Here is a 21,258-nt window from a genome sequence, read left to right on the forward strand (position 1 = left end):
AAAATAGATACATTTATTTGTGCCCATGGAGTCTTTTTCGTGTCACTCGCACACATTTTTATAAATAGTTTTTCATGTCCATGGCACAACTTTCTTTTTTGTGTCATTTTATGTATTGTTTTCTAATTTTTTTCTATTTTTAAATCATTGTCGCTTGGGGTTGGGGTTAGATTTGGGGTTTGGGTTAGGATGTCTGAAAATGTAACAAAAAGTGATTTTAAACTCAACCCCAAGCAGCAATAGTAAGAAAATAGGAAAAAACAACGAGAAAACAATACATAAAATGAAACGAAAAAGATAGCCGTGCAACGAACACGAAAAACTATTTATAGAAATTCGTGCGACTGATACGAAAAAGATATTCGTGCTCAAGACACGAAAAAAGTTGAATTTCGTGCCATGGGCACAAATAAATTAATCACATTTTTCATGACTATAACACCACTTTCCATGAGATCAGATACCACATTTCCTAAAAAAATGCACCTCATGTAAGCTTAAAAACTTTTTTACGAGTTTTGACACAATTGACGTGTTTCCATTGTCCATATATTCAACTCGCAATGTCGATTTGCACAATTTGAAGGGTAATGAAAATGCAGGAAGGGGCCGTGTCCAGCTACACAAAAAAGTTGCGATAAGTTTATGCAAATGACGAGCGATTTTCAGCAGTGACAACCAATAAGAGTAAAGCAGTAGAGATCACTTTATCTGTTTTTCGTCATTTACTCATTTGTTTAAAGCTGTTTTTTTTTATATATATACAAAAAATATGATAAAACTAAAATGAAATGAGAAACAATTAAGATGATAAACAGATCTCACTAGTGTTTTTATATTTTAATAGTTTATGTCAAAATTCACAATGAAAATATTTTAAAGGGGACATGACTTTTTCCTTGTTTAAGTGCTATAATTGGGTGCCCAGTGCTTCTATCAACCTAGAAAGGGTGAAAAAGATCAAACCAGTAACTTAGATTTGTTAAATCATTCTTGGCAAGCATGTGAAAAAATAGGTAATTGAAATTTGGCTCCCCTTGTGATGTCAGAAGGGGATCTTACCATAGCTATCCAACCACGGCACTGCCATTTAGTGCAGAGAGAGAGATAAAAAAGTAATTGACAGAACAATTGAGTTTCAATTTCAACAAAACACCATTATGGTGATCAGTGTTTGCATTTCATCAGCTCATTTGCATTTAACAGGACACACCCAAAACCAGCACATTTTTGCTCACACCTTCAAAGTGGCAATTTTAACATGTTATAATAAATTATCTATATGGTATTTTGAGCTAAAACTTCACATATGTGTTTTATTTACCAAAGATTTACTTGACATCTTAAAAAAGTCTTGTAAATGTCTCCTTTAAAAGGTAATGTTTCCCTAAATAAAACTTTAATAACAAAATTAAAGTTTAAGAATAATGTTTAAAATCATGAATACTCACTTGAGATTATTCCCATATGTTTTTTAAGAATTGACTAATTCATACAAAGTGAATAGTACAAAAAATGTATGATAATCATAAAAACAATAATGAAACATCTGCCCTAAACTCCACCCCAACCCCAATGTCACAGGGTTGAAAGCAAATCGTTGTACAAATGAATACGAATTAGCCACCTTGTAAAATGCATCTGAATTGCCATGAGATTGCATTGAGATTTCAGTCATATTAGCAGTAAAAAGGTCTGGTTTATTTTGCATAGAGATGGTCACAGTAAAGTACAATATCACTCAAATACAACTCACTTTACCTCATTACGTCCCCTGCTACTGGACCCATTGCTCGTAAAATTAATTCATTATGGCTGATCGCAAGCATTTCTAAAATGCCATAAGTAACTGAATTTAAATCTAGGACGACAGCCATATTGGCCAGCACAGCGTAAGCAGAAAATTACCGAGCGCACCTTTGAAATGACTTTTAAATTACCCTGTTGATGTTAAGAACCTATTGCAGTTTTTAATGGAAATGTTGGACAAAGCCATTTACCACGGGCAACAAAAGCAAATAAATGCAATAAACAAACAAACATAAAGCTTTGAAACACATTGCAGCAAATCCACAATGTTAATCTGTGCAGTTAAACCCATCCATTAAAGAGAACAATTAAATCTCTCGCAGTGAAACATTAGCCAACAGCAGAATCTTTTTAATGGCGTCTTACTGATATCTGAAATCAGCAACAAAGAAATTGTCTGTATTAAAGCTTGTGACTTGAATAGTAATCCCATCAAGAAGCAATCCCAGCTTCATCAAATCGGCGTGATCCATTTGCACCATCTATAAAACCAGCACAAGCCCGAGGTTTGAATCAGAATTATTTAACAGATGTTCTGAATAAAACAGGTGTAGCTACAAACTTTCAAAGGGGCTAAGAAATCCTATGGCTCCAGGAGAGGAATATGGCCACTTTCAGCTCTTCCCACAGTGGCCTATAAAGTAACCATCAGCAAACCTCTACCGCAAGGTCCATAGAGAAATGGTGTGGATAAACTTGACCGGCCTACACAAAGCCCAGACCTGAGCCCCACTGAAAACCTTTGGGATGAATTGAAATGTCAGCTGTAAGCCAGACCCCACCATTACCCAATACACCCGTTAGTAAAAAAAACCTTTCCCAGAAGGGTGGAAAATGTTGTACAACACCCTGGCATGCGGTTTTGAAAAGAAAATCCTATTTGGGTGGCCCCAGACACTTTTGGCGACGTAGTATACAATGCATTACGCAAATTGACGAAAATAAGAGTGCAGGGTGTTTATGAAAAGCATACAAAGTATAATACAAAGCATGGTCATATGTCATCTCTTCTTACATTGTAAGAGTAATAAAACACAATTGCTTGTGTTTTACTTAAAGGTGCAATGTGCAAATTTAAGGAGGATCTCTTAACGGAAATGCAATTACTTAATGAACTGTATTGGTTTTATTAACTCAAAATGAGCCGTTTTTATCTACATCATGGATTAAAGTGAAAAAAATTCTTCTGACTGAAATTTTTTTCAGGCCACGTCATATTCCTTGTAAATAGGCGACACCAATAGCATTCTAAGGGGAGATGTTTTTTTGCCATTAATGCCATATTGAAGTCTACTGTGGCATTTATAGGGTTGCCAACTGTCACTATGAAATGCAGCAGCGGTGCGAGTATGTTTTTTTGTGAATAAACAGTGTTAACACTTAATTACAACATATGATAGGTTTATTAATAGTTTGTTAATTTACAGCTTTACTTTTAACACAGTCCTTTAATTTAACCATTACCTTTAATATCTGTCTAAAACAAAACACTTGTGACTCCTGCACTAACAGTTAAAAACGTTATCCCGTCATGTTAATCTACTTGTGACAAACTAAAAAAAATTATTCTGTAAGATGTAGTTTGCAGTGCATTTCAGATTAAGGTGAAACCGCTAAATAACTCACTATATAAAAATAAATATGAATATCACAACCTTTAATGAATCTTAATTATTTATTAATTGTAAATCTTATTAATTTTGGCATTTACTTATACATTTTTTTTAAATCAAGGTTGGAACTGTTAACATTAGTTTTATGCACCATGAACTAACATCAATTACTTTAATGACATAAACATGAATTAATAAATGCTTATATACTCTATATTTTTCATAGTTTGTTCATGTTATATAATGCATTTAATAATGTGAACAAATACAACTTTTTCAAAAGTGGTACAGAAATGTTTATATCATATTATTCAGTACACATAAACGAATAATCCAGGGTCTGTTCTGCTCACACAACCGCTTACAGTCACAGCTCTAATACAGTATGTATGAATATAAACCCTGAACGAGCAACTCGAATAAAACTCGTGTACAATTCACACAGAACGCCTGTAATCATAGTGACAGTTACATTAAATGACTGTACCCTTTATCAACAAATTATTATTTTACAATAGAGGCAGGGCTGAGGGCTATTTTCGCAATGTTATGCACTTAAAACAACGCATTGTGCGCAACGTGCGTATATTACACAAGAACAAAATTCAAGCTCACTTAGGATAAACAGTCAGTGATGAAATAAGGATAATAAACAATAATGTATCTTAGTAAAGGTATAAATTGATTTAGTCAGTGAGATATTAATTTTTTGATTAACATTAGTGACAGATATAAGCAAAAAAAGGTAACTCACCCTTTTTTCTGCTGTTTACTTTCTCCTAAATCTTAAATGGTCGTGTTTGAGGATACTTGCAAAGACGGAATTTTTGGCGCATAACCTTATGTGTATTTAAGGCCAATAAAGCGGCAAAAATACTCACAAGCTCAAAGAGAAGCGAATGCGCGACTTGCTTATTCCCCTCATACAGAAACAGCGCGCACATTTAAGACTGTTGTTATTGTTTCAATTTAAAATCACTTGCTTTTAAATGCGGATAAATGTACAAACGTCAAGATTTCCTGACCACGCGCACATGCAACTGCAAGAACTGACAGGTGGGTGACATCAAAGTACTGCGAGAGCATTTCGGAAGCAGTCTCGTCTAATGAGTTCTCGGTTCGCTCTGACGGGATTTTGATGTCATCTTTGCGCCACGTGAAGTTTACCCATGAGTTTAACAAACTCGTTGTATCAGCAAGTGGTTAGATCAGCGTAGCAGTAAAAAACGATCACGTACGAGACAAATCAATTACCCCAAAAATACAGGACCCTAGGCTTAAGCCGAAAGTATACTAGGGACGTCCGCGTACGCGCGCCGTCCGCATGACGTCATTTTCGTCATCAAGAGGGTCCGCGGCCGGCCGCGCGGACCGTCCGCGTGCAGCCCAAAATTTGAGACCGCGCGGACAGTGCGCGTACAGTCCGCGTACAACAGCGCATGCGCGTGAAAATATTTTGACAGGGCACTCCACTATAAACAATTATACAAAGGAAATAGACAGCATTTGCACACATACTATCGTTTTTCTTCTTTAACTTTTACTTCTTCCAAGAACAGAAAGCTCTGGAGCATGTTTGTTTTATTCCTGTTCTTTGTTGTCTTATTGTTTGTTCTAAACTGTGTTTGCAATGGTGGATCAGTTACTTTTCTTCACCTATCCGAATGTTTTAATGTACTGTAAATGTCTCCAAATCAGTGCTGCCCTGACAGCCTGTTAGACTTATAATTTGAATAAGAAATCATTTGTATTGCGTATAGTGTCGAACGCGGCCATCCGCGTGTAGCCGCGGGGAATACTCGGAAAGCTGCGCGGACGCGTGCGCGCGCGAGCCGGACGCGGAAAAAAAGTATACCCGGGCCTTTACTGTGCAAAGACACGTAAATTACCTCCCTGATAGCAATAGGCTCCGGAACGGATCTGCTGTTTGAATTTCTTAGCCCACGAACTGAAAGCTTGCCAATCTTCCTCATTTCGCTAAGCCAAGTTAAACTCCATTGGTCTTATACACCTTTATCGATGTCCAAAACATCGGGTCCTTTCTGCATTACAAGTATGTCCATGCTAGCAGAAATAAAGTTACCTCAGTTTAACGTGAGATACAGCCAGAAAACCCGGAGCGGATCTGGTGTGTAGTGATTAGAACGCTTACAGTGGAGAGAGGAACGTGATTTCGCTCCACTCCAGGCTTTGATCACATTCCACTTAACAAGGTGAATACACGGCGTCTTTATGAAAAGATATTTTAATAATTTTGCCACTGACGGAAATCCGTCGTAGACTCGCTGCAATCGACGGAGAACTTTAATCCATGCTACATACACCGCGTGTCTCCTTACATGGAAATCGGCGTCATGTTGCTACACTAGCCCTAAACGGACAAACTGCTCGCGGCACGTGTTGTCTCAAATTATGATATGTTTGTCCTGTGGCAGCTAGCAGTGGCGGCCGGTGACTTCTTTTTTCGAGGGCGCATGATGCAAAGTTCGTCACAACATGTATGTAGCCTGTCATGTGTGTGCTTCGTAACTTAAAAATATGGGTTTGGCGTGTCGAGTGAACCTTAGTGCCTCACTTGTCAAAATAAGGCAAACTAAAGGGTTTATGATAAAAGAGAAGCTCGCGTTTGGTAGATACTCACATAATCTCATGCGTAATCAGAGTTTACCGTTAAGGAAGTGTCTTGCGTGTATTTTGTGAACGTGAGCGTCTCTTTTATCATAAACAGTTTTGACGCGTGTGCAGCAGGCACTTATTTTGACAAAACATGGTTAACATGACGCAACAAACACATGTTTTGGAGACGCGAGCAAAACACGTGATACTCCGAACACATATTTTGAATTTGTGCCCCTCGCAAAGGCAGTAACGAGCCGCCACTGGCAGCTAGCGTAGCTTCTCATTACATTTCGACATTGAGGTTGGTTGCGGTTCGCAGTCTCACCGCTAGTTGCCACTAAAAATGATACAGTACCTTTAATAAATAAGCAAGTCCTTTCTGGATTTACCAAGGTGTGCCCTTGCTAGTTTACAGGTTTTTACGGCAATATTTTACGTCCAAAAAGGATCAAAACTGGTCATTATAGAAATTAGTAGATTACCTTATTTCATACATTACCTTAGTTAATAGCTAAAGTGTATCAAAAACTACACTGAGCTAGCTGTGTAAAATGTGTACTATATAATGCATGCCAAACTTGTCTTCCCTCGTCTTTTGGGAACCAAAACATTTGTTATTTTCGACAAGGTATCTGTTCCAGAATTTAGTTTAGACACTAGTCAGACCATTAAAGGAATAGTCCATTTTCTTAAAAGAAAAATCCAGATAATTTACTCACCACCATGTCATCCAAAATGTTGATGTCTTTCTTTGTTCAGTCGAGAAGAAATTATGTTTTTTGAGGAAAACATTGCAGATTTTTCTCATTTTAATGGACTTTAATAGAGCCCAACATTTAATACGTAACTCAACACTTATCAGTTTTTTTCAATGGAGTTTCAGAGGACTATAAATGATCCCAAACGAGGCATAAGGGTCTTATCTAGCGAAACGATTGTCATTTTTGACAAGAAAAATAAAAAATATGCACTTTTAAACCAAAACTTCTCGTCTTCCCCGGTCCTGTGATACGCCAGCGTGACCTCATGCAATACGTCATGACGTCAAGAGGTCACAGAGGATGAATGCGAAACTCCGCCCCAGTGTTTACATGTGTTGAGAAAGAGGACTGTTCTGACGTTGTTGTATGTGGAATGAACATAATTAATGTCTTCGTGTCAGTTTATTGTTTAAAATGGTCCGCAAATGTGTGTTTCATATATGTAACACATGACCTCCCTACATCACTACGCATTTACGATAGGTCGCGCTGGCGCGTCACAGGACCGGACATAGACGAGAAGTTGTGGTTTAAAAGTGCATATTTTTTGCTAGATAAGACCCTTATGCCTGATTTGGGATCGTTTAGAGTCCTTTGAAACTCCATTGGAATAAACTGTTAAGTGTTGAGTTAAGTATTAAGCGTTGGGTTCTAATTAAAGTCCATTAAAATGAGAAAAATCCTGCAATGTTCCTCAAAAAACATAATTTCTTCTCGACTGAACAAAGACAGACATCAACATTTTGGATGACATGGTGGTGAGTACATTTTCTGGATTTTTTCTTTAGAAAATTGAGTATTCCTTTAAACAAACAGAGACCGGAAGTGAAGTTACGCCCAGATGCTTAACCGTGCATCCAATGAAACTGCCTATATGTGGTTGAAATCACAATAAAGCAACTTGACTTGGCTTAACTTGACTAATTTGCCCTGTTTAGTAAATCTGGCCCATGATGTTAAAATTTTGTTATATGATGTTACAAAATAAAATATTAAAATGCAATCAATTCAGGCTCCCAAATGGATATGAAAGTATTAATGATCATTAATATTTTAAAATGCTTCATCATAATGCGGAGAGAAGTTAAAACTAAATAATAAATAATAAATAATTAAATAATTAAATAAATTCAGGCAGAAGCATTCTGGGATTGCATTGGCCAAGGGAAAAACTCAGTAAACGCTGTGTTGAGTTTATGCCAAGGCAAAGAAAAGGCAGTGGAATGTGGAATTAATACGAGCCCTTTTATCTGTGTAATCGCTCGTGAAGGGTGTTTACCGAGTTAAGCAATGAAGATGCAAACAAGGTTTGTTCAAAGCTTTAACAAATGGAGAAAATTTGAACAAATCTCTTAAAGGAGAAAGCTCCAAAGGGAACAATTAACCTTCCGAATTCAGAGAACAGCTGCAGGGTTTAGCTGTTAAATTTTGAAATGCGGCCACCTGAGGGTAACTGTTTAAAGTTTTTTAATAATCATTTTCATTATGAAGTGTGGATACTTGAATCCGTGGCTTTGCTTCAGTGGGTAAGTGTCTTGGGTGGCCTAAAGCAAAGATACTTCTAGATAAACAGACTCTGTTTAATTAGTCTTAGTTATATCTTTTGAAACTTAATATTTGCTCATTTTTTATTTAGTTATATGCATTGAGAAACGTAGCGTATACGTTATTGATATAAGTCTTCATTGCAATATCTAGATTAAAAGTAAATATTAAAGGTACACTGTGTAGATTTGTGGCAGCTTCTAGTGGTGAGACTGTGAATTGCAACCAATGGCTCAGTCCATAACTCACCCCTCTCTTTCGAAACGCATAGAGAGAGAGAGCTAGGTAGTGACAAAACACGCTCTCTAGAAGGGTTTGTCCATTTGTAGAAACATGGGAGTGCAAAATGAGGACTTCCATGTAAGGGGACGCGTGGTGTATGTAGAGAAAAACGGCTCATTCTAAGGTAATAAAAACAATAAGGTTCATTTGTAAGGTCTTTATACACCACAGATAATATAGTTACGTATATTATATTGCATTTATGTTAATAGATCCTTTTAAAAGTTACACAATGCACCTTTAAATTAAATTAAATCACCGATTTGAACTATAAAACACTGCAAAAATTGCAGCATTTCGCCGAAACGGTTGACAGATCAACTCCCTGGTAAACAGCTGCAATGAATACATAGCCAGAAGCGTAAAATGTCTGGTTATGAATAAAAAATTTTTTTATTTATCACCACATCCACACTACTAACCAGAATATTTTTTTTATTGAGGTCTTTGGCTCTCAGTGCCCATGGAGAAAATCTTTGACACCCATGAAGTGCCTCAAAGTTTCTGTTTTCAAGCGTTTATTTTCCCCACACAAATATTCTTTTAAGCGCATTCAATTTTTTTGCCAAAGGCAGTGAGAGAAAAAGTGGATAGAGGGTAAAAACAACAGTTCATGCATTCGTATTGCTGCAAATCAGTGCTGCTGTTTATTAAAAAAACTATTGTATAAACTGTGGGTAAATCAGTGCAAAACAAAGAAACTTGAAATCACTTTACATTAAGGTTATATTTGTTAACATTAGTAAATGCATTAGCTAATACAAACAAACAACGAGCAATATAGTTGATATGCATTTATTAATCTTTGTTAATGTTAGGGCCATTTTACACCTGGTCACTTCATGTGTTTTCTCTGATCGGATTTATAAAAGTGCACCCATGCACGATTCACGATTTTACATTTCCTTTGGTGTGTAAGTGTGTATTAGTACATGTTTACGATATGCAAAATTTACAAACCCCAAAGTAAACGATGACGCCAGTTATCGTCTCCAACGTAAATCTCTTTTCTTGGACTACAACAAACACACGGATTGTTGGGAGCAGTTTACTTCCTGAGATTGGTGATGTAGACAAGACCGACATTATCATAATTGCTCCCGCTTTGGACTCACAGCCTGTAAGTTAACTCCTGTTAGCATTGCATTGTGCACAAATCTTTCAAACATGGTAAAGAGCCTCACATTTCCGGCTGACGTTAGAGGTATTCAGGCCAATCACAACATACAGATTAGCTGGCCAATCAGGGACACAGAGCTTTTCAAATCCGTACGTTTCAGGAAGAAAGTTAAATCTGGAGCTACAAAAATATATGTTATGTGGAAAATAATGTTTTTTAACCATAAAAACACAAAATAACGTTGTTTTGCACTATTCATTACTCAACCTTAAAAAACTTAAGACGAAGCTTATACAACGAAAGGTACAGAGCAGCAGAAGATTTAGATGCCGTGATGATGTACAGGTCCATGACAGGGGGAAAAGCGCTTAACAAAATGCTCTGAAAGTTTTATTTCTTTGTTGAATATATGAGTTTGCCATTTTATTGGTTCTAAAAAGTTTTTTTATCCATAAAGCAATGTGTGTGTCGTCTTTGTTTGAAGTTTGTTTGTTTGTTTGTTGTCATCTAACATGAGAGTGAGGTGCATGCGTCTTGGCAGCAGTGGCGGCTGGTGACTTCTCTTCTGAGGGGCGCAAATTCAAAATATGTGTTTAGAGTGTCATGTGAACCATGTGCATCATGTGTCATGTCAAAATATGTGCCTGCTGCACATGCGTCAAAATGGTTTATGATAAAAGAGACGCTCACATTCACAAAATACTTAAAGTTCACCCTAAAATGAAAATAATGTCATTAATGACTCACCCTTATGTCATTCCAAACTCGTAAGAACTCCGTTCATCTTCAGAACACAGTTTAAGATGTTTTATATTTAGTCTGAGAGCTTTCTGGCCCTCCATGGAAAGTCTGTGTGCGGTGTGCTGTCCATGTTCAGAAAGATAATAAAAACATCATCGGGGTGGTCCATGTGACATCAGTGGGTCAGTTAGAATGTGTTGAAGCATTGAAAATACATTTTGGTCCAAAAATAACAGAAATTATGACTTTATTCAGCATTGTTTTCTCTTCTCCCTGTTGTGAAGCGCATGCCGGAGGCTAAATTCACGTGACTGCTGTGACACGGATGATGTGTTATCCTCAGACATGTTTGCAAAGTTTTTTTTAAACTTACAGCGTGCGTCTCCCTCAGACTGTAAATGAAGCCCAGGCGCACTAAAAAAAACAGCTGGGAGGCACCAGATAACACGTCAGCCGCGTTGTACGTCACCGCATCACTGCAGTCACGTGACTTTAGTTTCGCACATGCGCTTCACAACAGATACAGAAGAGAAGACAATGCTGAATAAAGTTGTCATTTTTGTTACTTTTGGACCAAAATGTATTTTCGATGCTTTAACACATTTTAACTGACCCACTGATGTCACGTGGACTACTTTGATGATGTTTTTATTACCTTTCTGGACATGGACAGTATACTGTACGTAGATTTTCAATGAAGGATCAACAAGCTCTCAGACTAAATATAAAACATCTTAAATTGTGTTTACAAAGATGAACGGAGGTCTTACCAGTTTGGAACGACATGAGGGTGAGTCATTAATGACATTATTTTCATTTTTGGGTGAACTATCCCTTTAACACTAATTTCTGATTACGCATGAGATTAAGCGTGTATCTGTCAAACACGAGCGTCTCTTTTATCATAAACCTCTTCAAAGCGTCTGCAGCAGACACTTATTTTGACATGACGAGCCACAAATGGGCTAAATACATGTTGTGACGAGCTTCACATCGTGCGCCCTCAAAAAATAAGTCAACAGCCGCCACTGATTGGGAGGAGGAAAGCGCTGACATGTGGCTTCATAAACCAGATATATCAGCTAATACATGTTATATCAAATTCATCCTTATTGTTAACGCTTACCAGGTTTAGTAAATCATTATCTTGAGTAAATTGTGAAAAAACATTACTGAGAGATTACACAGGCAATACTAAAACAACAACAAACAAATGCTCAATCTGAACTCTCCTGCTTTGTCTTTGCAGAAGCTCTATATAGACAATTTATTCCCCTGAGGAAAACCCAGCCGACTCTTCATAACAGCTGATCTTTGCGAGATTTATTAAAATGCTGTTTACCGGGAAATTGGCGAATGAAAACATTAAACCGCTCAGACGTGGGTTCAGGAGAGCTTAAATCAAATAAAGTGTATCATAACAGCTCTGACAGAAGAGATATTTTGTGTACACAGCGTAAATACAAGATGAAAGATGATCATTCCCGCTGTCTGTGCGAACAATACTGTTACTTTTCAAAGAAGTTTCTCATTGTGTTGTTTCTCTCCCACAGGTGAAGTTACGGTCAGCAAACCCAGCTCGGCACGGCAAACTAACAACATCCCCAGATATCTCGAAAGCGTCTAAGGAGCAGTAAGACCACGTCCATTGTGTTGTGAGAAAGTTTGGTGAAGACTGAAGTACTGTATCATCAAGACTTGATTGAGTGAGTTGTGGACCATTAAACTACTTTTGAGTCCATGCATGCTGACCCAATAAAAGCATTCATCAAATTCATTCAGCACTGTGTTGTGATGTCTCCCCATCCATGTACAGTAGGGATAAATGCGATTTAATACAGTCTAAAGTCTGGGGTAGGACAAATTTAAGAGCTGTGGATCTCTCTCCAGCGCATCTTAAGCGGGAACAACAAGAACCGTGTTTATAAGTGGCTGTCAGCACTTTCATTTTTAAAGGGGAAACATAATAAAAGCGTTCGTCCGCTGGGTGTCACAAAGGTCTGATCTTGGCCTCCACAATAGAGGGTATAAGAACATAATGTGAAGTTATAAGCGTATTGGTTTTTAATATGTAAACACAGGGAGGTTATGAGACACAGGCGGATGTGTTTGCTATCTGTGTGTTGACTACTAAAAGTAAGATGGGAATAGATTAAAAAAAATCTGTTTTACATTTTCTCCACTGCATTGAGAAACTGCATTAACATTTGTGACCCTGCCTGTAAAAACCCAAGTAAATGTATGTTTTCTACATAAAATCATTTTTATAATGTAAAGAACACATATATACTTGATGTATTTAATATTGACTGAGTAAGCCCAATATATTTCAAAATATAAAATGGCCAAAAAATATAATTGTTGAAATATATTTTTCACCAATATATTTTTTGGCCATTTGTTGTATATTTTGACATATATTATAAAAGTAAATACATTTTAAAGCATTAAAAATATATATTTAGCCCTTTATATACTTGAATTCAAGGAAATATATTCACTTCGCATTGGAAGAAAAACTTAAAAGGGTTTAAATTAAATATAGTTTTAACTGCAGTATACTTTATAAAATTAACTTATTTAGCATATATTTAAAATATATTTAGGCAAAAAATACATTTTTGTCATATGGGATAATTAGAAATGTATTTGCTTGCCCTTGAAATACATTTTGAAATATTTGTTGATATATGAAGGTTAAAACTAAATATATATACAAATTCAAAAATATATTCAATTGAGCATAAACATTCACAAAATATATTTAGCATATATTTAAAATATATTTTTGGTCAGAGAAATTTATTTTTTATTTTTTTGCTCTGTATGGGAGGTCTTGTCAAAGATTGAAATGAAAGTGAAATTAATGAAGGAAATCAAATCTTGATGCTCCAAATCTGTAAAATTAGATTATGAGACTTTAGCCTAGATTTCACAGACAGGCTCACATTAAAAAAATTCATTAACTTTACTTATTAACACAACATTTAGCATGTATTGTCCATAAACAATGCTTTTATGATATTAAATAATATTCACTAATTAAATTTGTTCCATTGAAGGGCCCATATTATGCAAAATCAACGTTTACAAGGTGTTTAGACATAAATGTGTATTGACAGTGTGTGAACACAACAACCCTACAATGGAAAAAAATTCAACCACTCATTAGACTTGCTGTTTTGATTCTCTTGTTAATGTGACATCACAAAAACAAAGCCCCGCCCAAAGCCACTGACTAACTGGTTAATTTTACCCAAAAGGTTTTCTTAATGTGTTTGTAAGCGTGTTGTAGCCCTAATGTGGCTAATTATACTATTGTCTCAGACTGTATTTACAGAAATCAGATCTATTTTAACCAAAAGCGCTCACGGTCTGTTGGTAAGGAAGTAAGGAGTTGTAGCTTATTTGCATTTAAGGTACACACATGAAAACAGCGCTTTTTTTGCTCCCACCCAAATAGGGGCTTTTTGGACATACTATAAGAAATAATCTGTGGGGTATTTCAAGCTGAAACTTCACAGACACAACGCACAACTGAGACTTAGGCTACATTTACACATGGGCGCTATTTTCATAAACGAACATTTCAGCCTCTCCGGTTTCAAAATTAACACCGTGCACACATGTCAGTTTTCAGAAAAGTGTTCATTTACACATTCCCAAAGATATATGCCGTCAAGAGCATGCCAAGTCTGTAGGTGGCAGTGTAACGAGAAGCAGAAGCCCATGTAAGCCAATCAGAATCTTGAAAATAGCAACAACAGCAACACTTCCACTTCCTCTTCCTCTTTTGAACAAGGTCATGGTGCGAGCTCTGGCGCATACTGTGATGTTGGCTGCCTAAACACCCGTTTGTCTCAGTTTACATACAAACGTGCAAACAAAGATTTTCAAAATGTCCACTCTGGACAGTTTTTAGAAAGAATCGGTTTTAGAGGCAAATTCTCCGTTTGCGTGTAAACGAAGGGAAATGTCTCCGTTTTTCAAAATAACCATGTACGTGTAAATGGGGCCTTATTTTATATCTTGTAAAAATGTTGGCCCTTTAAAGGTTTATTCTTTAAACACATAATGCTTGGGTAATGCATTACAACCTTACACAAATTAACAATAAACATTTTTGTATTTTATAGACAATGTATTTTGTAAGAATTATTTGTTACATTGATTGCATGAATGTGTGCCTGCACTAAGCAGATCTGACAAAATGCCTTCCAACCAGATGATTTAAAACTCAGACAGACTTTGGGAAAATCACTAAACCCTGTAGCTGGAAACATCTCACCATTATGGTCCACAAAGAGCGTTTCTGGCCATCAGGTATTCAGTCCGCCTGCTGTCATGTTGCAGCCAAGTCTATAATGGTATTGTTGAATGGTTTACATCGCTTAAACGTTCAGTTATTGACACCAGGAGAGCAGTGTGTGCTCTCTTCTGCACAAAGCGTATGTTAGAGCAGCACTCACTGAATTCAATACCCTGTCAGAGTCATTTGAGGTTTTAGTAAGCGCTCTGTTCAGAGGAAGAGCTGGTGATGCAGAAAACACACAAGTGACATGATCATTTGTGTAGCAATCCTTTAACTATCCTAATTGGTCATTTTTTGTGGTTGTTTTTCTCTTCTCTGACCAGTAGGGGCATCATGCACCTTATTAAGGTGTACTGGTGATGGAAACTTGGCTAACAAAATAATCATATTTAATTGCGATGTAGCAATCTACTATATTAAAATATTACATTTTAGTAAATTACACTGCAAAAAAATTACTTTCTTACTTAGTATTTTTGTCTTGTTTTCAGTAGAAATATCTAAATATTCTTTAATTAAGAAGCTTTTTCTTGATGAGAAAATAAGTCTAGTTTTTAGACAAAAATATGCAATTAAAGTGAATTTGTTCTTAAAACAAGTAAAAATATCTGCCAATGGGGTGAGAAAAAAATCTTGAAATAAGTTTTGAGTTTTAAATAAGCTTTTTTCTTAAACACTTAATTCAAGCAAAATTTTTCCACCCTTTTGTTTTAAGCACAAATTCACTTAAATTTTATAATTTTTGTCTAAAAATTAGACTTATTTTCTTAGGTCATTTTGCTTATCAAGAAAATACATCTTGCTTTAAGAACTTTTAGTTATTTCTACTGAGAACAAGACAAAAATACTAAGTAAGAAAGTAACTTTTTGCAGTGTATAAGATGATTTATTAAGAAAGTGGACCTTGGTTGGAAACCTCACCTACTATATGTGACCCTGGACCACAAAACCAGTCATACTGGTTACACAGACATTTATACATCATTGTTAGGATAGGACAGTATTTGGCCAATATAGTGTACAACTGAATCTGAAATCTGAGGGTCCAAAAATCAAAATTTTTAATGTTGTCCAAATGAATTCCTTAGCAAAAGAATCTGTAGAAATTACAGTGTTACTTACTTGCAGCTGGTTGCCAGTAACTTACTGTAGATTTAAATGTATGTTATTTACTGGCAACGTTTTGTTTAAAGTTAAATGAACATTAAACATTTCCAAGTCTTTGTCTTTACAGAGTAAAACTAAAATAACAGCCTTATGCAAAGCATTCTGGGAACCAGAAATCATCATCAACCTTTTCCTGTTTTTTGCTTCAGATTTTGTTTCCCAGAAAGCTTAGCTTGATGCTGTTATTTTAGTTTTACTCTGGAAAGACAAAGACTTATTAATGTTTAATGTTCATTTAACTTTGAACAAAATGTTGCCAGTAAATAACATAAATTTAAATCTACGGTAAGTTACCAGCAACCAGCTGCAAGTAACACTAATTTCTACTGATTTTTTTTACAGTGTGGTTTTGTGGTCCAGGTTCACATATAGTGTATCAACATGTAGCCCTTTCACATAGAGATTACGAAAATAGATGGAAAATGTGATTTTACTGTCAATGATTTTCCGGAATCTGTGCGTGCATTCATACACATATCGTAAAGTTCCCACAAAGACACATTACGTATGTTTTTCACAGCGTCTGAAGTTTGCTAATTATCCGTGATTTTTCTCTCGAAAAACAATGCACGTGCATTTTAGTTAACTCTATCACCGCCAGCGTTTTTTTAAAAAGTTGCCAGCCAGCGCCAGCGTTTTTCATGATTTTCACCAAAGTTTAATGCCTTCCAGAAAATGTTCTTCTTTATTTCGCCATATTAAATAATAAAAATTACTGCTGCTTGTATGGAGTTAAGGGTGGGCTTAATAAGCTTTTGCTTCAGCCTACACCTTTTGGTCAATAAAAGTGTAATGGATTTTTTTTATTTTTTTTTATTTGTATTAATATTCTTTTTTTTTCTTTTTGAATGATTTTGTATGTGTATATGCATAATTGTATGTATGTACTTATACGTTTTTATGTTTTCATGTGCAAAATGATGCAAATGGAATTTTTTTGTTGACCAAAAAATCTAATAAATAAAAAAATATATATATATTTATATATACTGCTTTCAAACAAAGTTTCATCCTACCTTGGTTCTTTTGTAATCAGCTTTTGAATATGGGTAGGTTTCTGCAAAAACACCAAATTTTGAGCAAAAAGCAGAGATAATTCCATTTTTGTGACGGACTTTTCATAGAGATCCCATTCAGAGCGATCTTTAAAACAGACACGGACATGCAGCCGCTTGCCATAGGGCAATACTTCCGGGTTTAAAAAGTTGCAGAAGGGCACCACCTGGTGGATAATAGCGGTATCGCGGAAAGATGGAAAATCTCGTCATTGGCGGGAAAGCGTTTTCTCTTAATTGACGAGATATCTTGTCAGTGGCGGTGAAAGAGTTAATGACAAGATCATAAGGAGCGCGTGATGCGCTGTTCTGTCATGCTGGTGAATGATCTCCGCTTCAGCGTAAATAGTGTCGAGCTAGTAGTAATCCTGAAGACCTTGATTAAACGCATCAGGTGTTTTTGATTAGGGCTAGATCTAAACTCTACAGAGACACAGGCCCTCCAGGAATTGAGTTTGACACCCCTGATTTAGCCCGTCATGTGTGTGGCTCGTCATTTCAAAATATGTGTCCAGCGAGTCATGTAAACTTGCATCACGTGTCATGTCAAAATAAGTGCCTGCTGCAGACGCCTAAGGGGTTCAGAGCCAACCAGTGCACAAGAAGAATAACGGAAGTGACGACTTTGGACCCAGACGCGGACAGCAAGTGGGCAATGTGAGTTGACTTTACAAGCTGTGCTACTTTGTTGGCGTTGGTTTGGTGTGTCTTAAGACCAAAACATTCAGGGCTATACTATTTTTATTTTAAAAAATCAAACATTGGGGCAAAATTGGGCTGTTTGTGTGGTTACTGCCCTTGTGTGTTTCTACCTTAAGATGTTTTCCTTCTTTCTGTCTCCTACCTGAGGCTGAAATCATTATGGCAGTGAGATCCAAAGCAGACCTCTAAATCTTTTCATGAATTTTTTTTTCATGAAAATGGTTGAAACTTCAGTTTGAGTTTTAATAGACACTCATTCTCTGAGGAGTGCATGGGGGCTTGCACTTCTTTATTTCATGAATCATTGACCTGTTAGAGTCAACTCATACTGTATATTCATCCTCTTTAAACGTATGCGTACAAGACTTTTCCTGGTCTCTTGTGTCTCTCTCTCTCTCTCTCACTGTGTGTGTGTGTGTGTGTGTGTGTGTGTGTGTGTGTGTGTGTGTGTGTGTGTGTGTGTGTGTGTGTGTGTGTGTGTCCATCTCCTAAGGTAGAATAATTCAGCAGTTGAAGATGGCAGAGGTCATGTCTGTTTTTTTGTAGGTATGTGAGTTTCTGTGTTCATTTGAAGTGGTGAACAAAAGTTAAACGCTCAATTTTCCAGCAAAGATAAGAGGGCAAATGTTAAAGGTCAGAATAGTGGCATTTCCTATATCTGTCGGTGACATATAAGAGTATTGCCTTTTCCCCCTTTATATTAAAGTTTCTCTCTATCTCTCTCTCTCTCTTTATGTGTTTCTCTTATGCACCCACACTGACGCGCCGAAATATCGTCTCAGAATGTAGCCAGGCCCTTTCTTTTTTATTATTTCTCAATTTTACCTTTTGTGGTCATCTGTTATCTAGCTTCAACATGCTGCCTGTGTTTCAATCCACTCAGTAGGTCCCATGTTGCAAATCAGAATTGTAAAAAAAACAAATTCGGGCACTAGCAAAAGCTTTCATGTACCAAATAATGGGACAATGATGACTTCATGACTTGCAACATGTTTATGAGATTGCACTTTAAACATTGAATGACATTGCTATATAACATGCCATTGTATTAACCCTTTAAAAGACACAGAAGACTTGCTACGGTCATCAGGCTACATTTTCGCTTATCCTCCTCTTCCCTACTGAAGAGTCCAGCTAAGACCAGCATAGGCGGGTAGCTGGTTTTAGCTGGTATAAGGTGGCAGTAGCTGGTCTAAGCTGGTCCTCTCAGCATGAAAAAGCTGGTCATGCTGGTGGGCCAGCTGGTCTTCCAGCCTGACCAGCTAAGTCCAGCTAGACCAGCTTAAAAAGTGACCAAAACATAGCTAGACCAGCTTGCTAAACGAGCAAAACCAGCTTCCTACACCAGCAAAACCAGCTAAAATCAAGCTGGAGACCAGCTAAAAGCTTATGCTGGTCTTAGCTGGATTTTTCAGTAGGGTTGACAGATACAAGGACACACAACAACATTTGCGATGATAAATTATGTACTAATATGCACTCTTTAGGAACAAAGGTGTACTTTTGAAAAGGTACCACCACCCCTGTTGTTATTACAGTACATAATAGGTTGACATACATTCTGTATAGATCACATCAAAATGAAAACATGGCAGTATCCCTAAAAGTATGCTAACTGCACCCACACATACTATGTAAACACATACTGTTTTAATGGTCAAGCAGTAAGTACTTCATTTAACTCAGTGCTGTCACAGTACTCGATTTTGGACAGGAGGATAGAGGTGAAATGAACAGGATACAAAACATGACCGCATCGGCATTGGATATGCTGTTGTAATCTGTAACACCGCGAGCTGCATGCCAATGAATGACATGCCGGAAAATGAACTCAATCAATGAATCGGGCAAAAACTGTGTTCCTCTCTGACACTGGCCTGTCTCCACACGTCAGGTTGTGAGCAGAGATGGCCATATTGAAATCTCCCATAACAATTCAGTTTGATACAGATGTGTGTGTGCATGTCAGCAATACAATTAATAATAATAAAAAATGTCAACTCAACCTTAAAAATGAATGTTGTGTAGGTCTGTAAATGCTGATGTGATGTTTGATTGAAAGGCGTTGATATGAGCACTCAGTTTTTGTGTAAGGTCTTTGATTCCATTATGTTAATCATTTTCACCTGTGCTGCTGTGTGTGATTGCTGGGAGGTGCAAATAATATTTTACTTAAACGCCATCTGCTCAGACTGCTGAGGCGGAGAAAGAGTGAGTGAGAGAGAGAGAGAGAGAGAGAGAGAGCGAGAAAGAGAGAGACGGACGCAATCCTAATGAGAAAACTGATGCATTGGCTGGTACAGAATATAAAGCCGTACACATATAAATGATCAGCAGTATTCATATTTTATTGGAAATTAAAGGTCTTCAAATTCGAGGTGCAATTGTGTAAGATTTTTGCATTAAAACATCCAAAAACTACTAGCTTAATGAAGTTTTTTTATTTAACATAATTCAGGAGGCGCACATTCAGGTAATCAACCAATCAGTGCAAGAGGAAGCCGGTATATAAATCTTTCACCTTTATCCCGTGACAAGTTTTAAAGCATGCCTTCACCTTACTCTTGGCTGGTTTCTTTCCCAGTTAAGGGGAGGGAGTACTCTGGGTTCAGGCCAAATTGGGGGCTCTGAGCCCTCCCCGGACAGCACGCCAAATACGCATAAATTAATATACAAATGACTTTACTTTGATTTTATGTACGTGTAAACTCATGAAGTGTTTTCACATGTGTATTTACTTTGTCCCAAATGTTGCTTGTCTATGGCGTCATACTTGGGTTATCCTACCCAGTCTCCAGAGGATGCGTATAAATAGCACGAAGTGTAAAACTCATGCAATACATACGCCAAATTCCACTTTGGCGTGCATATGATACGCCAGTCCTTCCCATTCACTTAAACGGTGCATCTTTTTTTGTCGTTTTATTTATTGGTTTCTCAATTTTTTTCTGTTTTTAAACCATTTTCGCTTGGGTTCTGGTGATGTTCAGAGAGCTCAAATTCATTGCATTTTCCTGTTTACTTTTGATTAAGAGGCTATATTGCCCATGACTATTGGCTGTTTTAAACTTTAAATCGTCCATTAGCCTATAGTGGATTTTTTTACTGACGATACCGATTAATGCCCAATATATCGGTGCATCTCTAGTATAGTCCACAGTTTAAGTGCATATTGTGTAGTATATGATTTGAAACACGTCTTCTGACTGAGATTCAACTTGTAATATATCACCCTTAATGACGGATCTGAGCTTAAGACATTCAACATGGTTAAGGTAATGATCTGAGTGTGGTAAGCTAATCAAAAACTAGTCTGTATACAGAAAAAGCTAATAGATTTGAGAGACAGACAGAGATTTCATGTGCTGTTGCTGGGAGATTCACTAAAAATAGCGATTTCAAACGGAGGCCTTTAGATAAATCTCAGTTAATAATTCTCAGCCAAATGAGAAAAGTGAAAAGGGGCAGTCAGTCGGTTCAAAGACTGGATTTGGAGAAAATGATTAAATAATCACCATGAAAGATTAAAACA

General features: G+C 36.8%; 1 long non-coding RNA gene across 1 annotated transcript in view; it reads left to right on the forward strand.

Moving 5' to 3' along the window:
* The window catches only part of LOC141365197 (uncharacterized), a 47,362-nt gene extending 35,091 nt beyond the window's left edge, over positions 1–12,271 (forward strand). The window contains exon 2 of the long non-coding RNA XR_012370373.1: positions 12,044–12,271. This is a non-coding gene — a long non-coding RNA (uncharacterized lncRNA). The remainder of the gene's footprint in view (positions 1–12,043) is intronic.
* Positions 12,272–21,258: the final 8,987 nt, after the last annotated feature.

Source organism: Misgurnus anguillicaudatus, chromosome 7 (genome assembly GCF_027580225.2).
Source record: "Misgurnus anguillicaudatus chromosome 7, ASM2758022v2, whole genome shotgun sequence".
Lineage (NCBI taxonomy): Eukaryota > Metazoa > Chordata > Actinopteri > Cypriniformes > Cobitidae > Misgurnus > Misgurnus anguillicaudatus.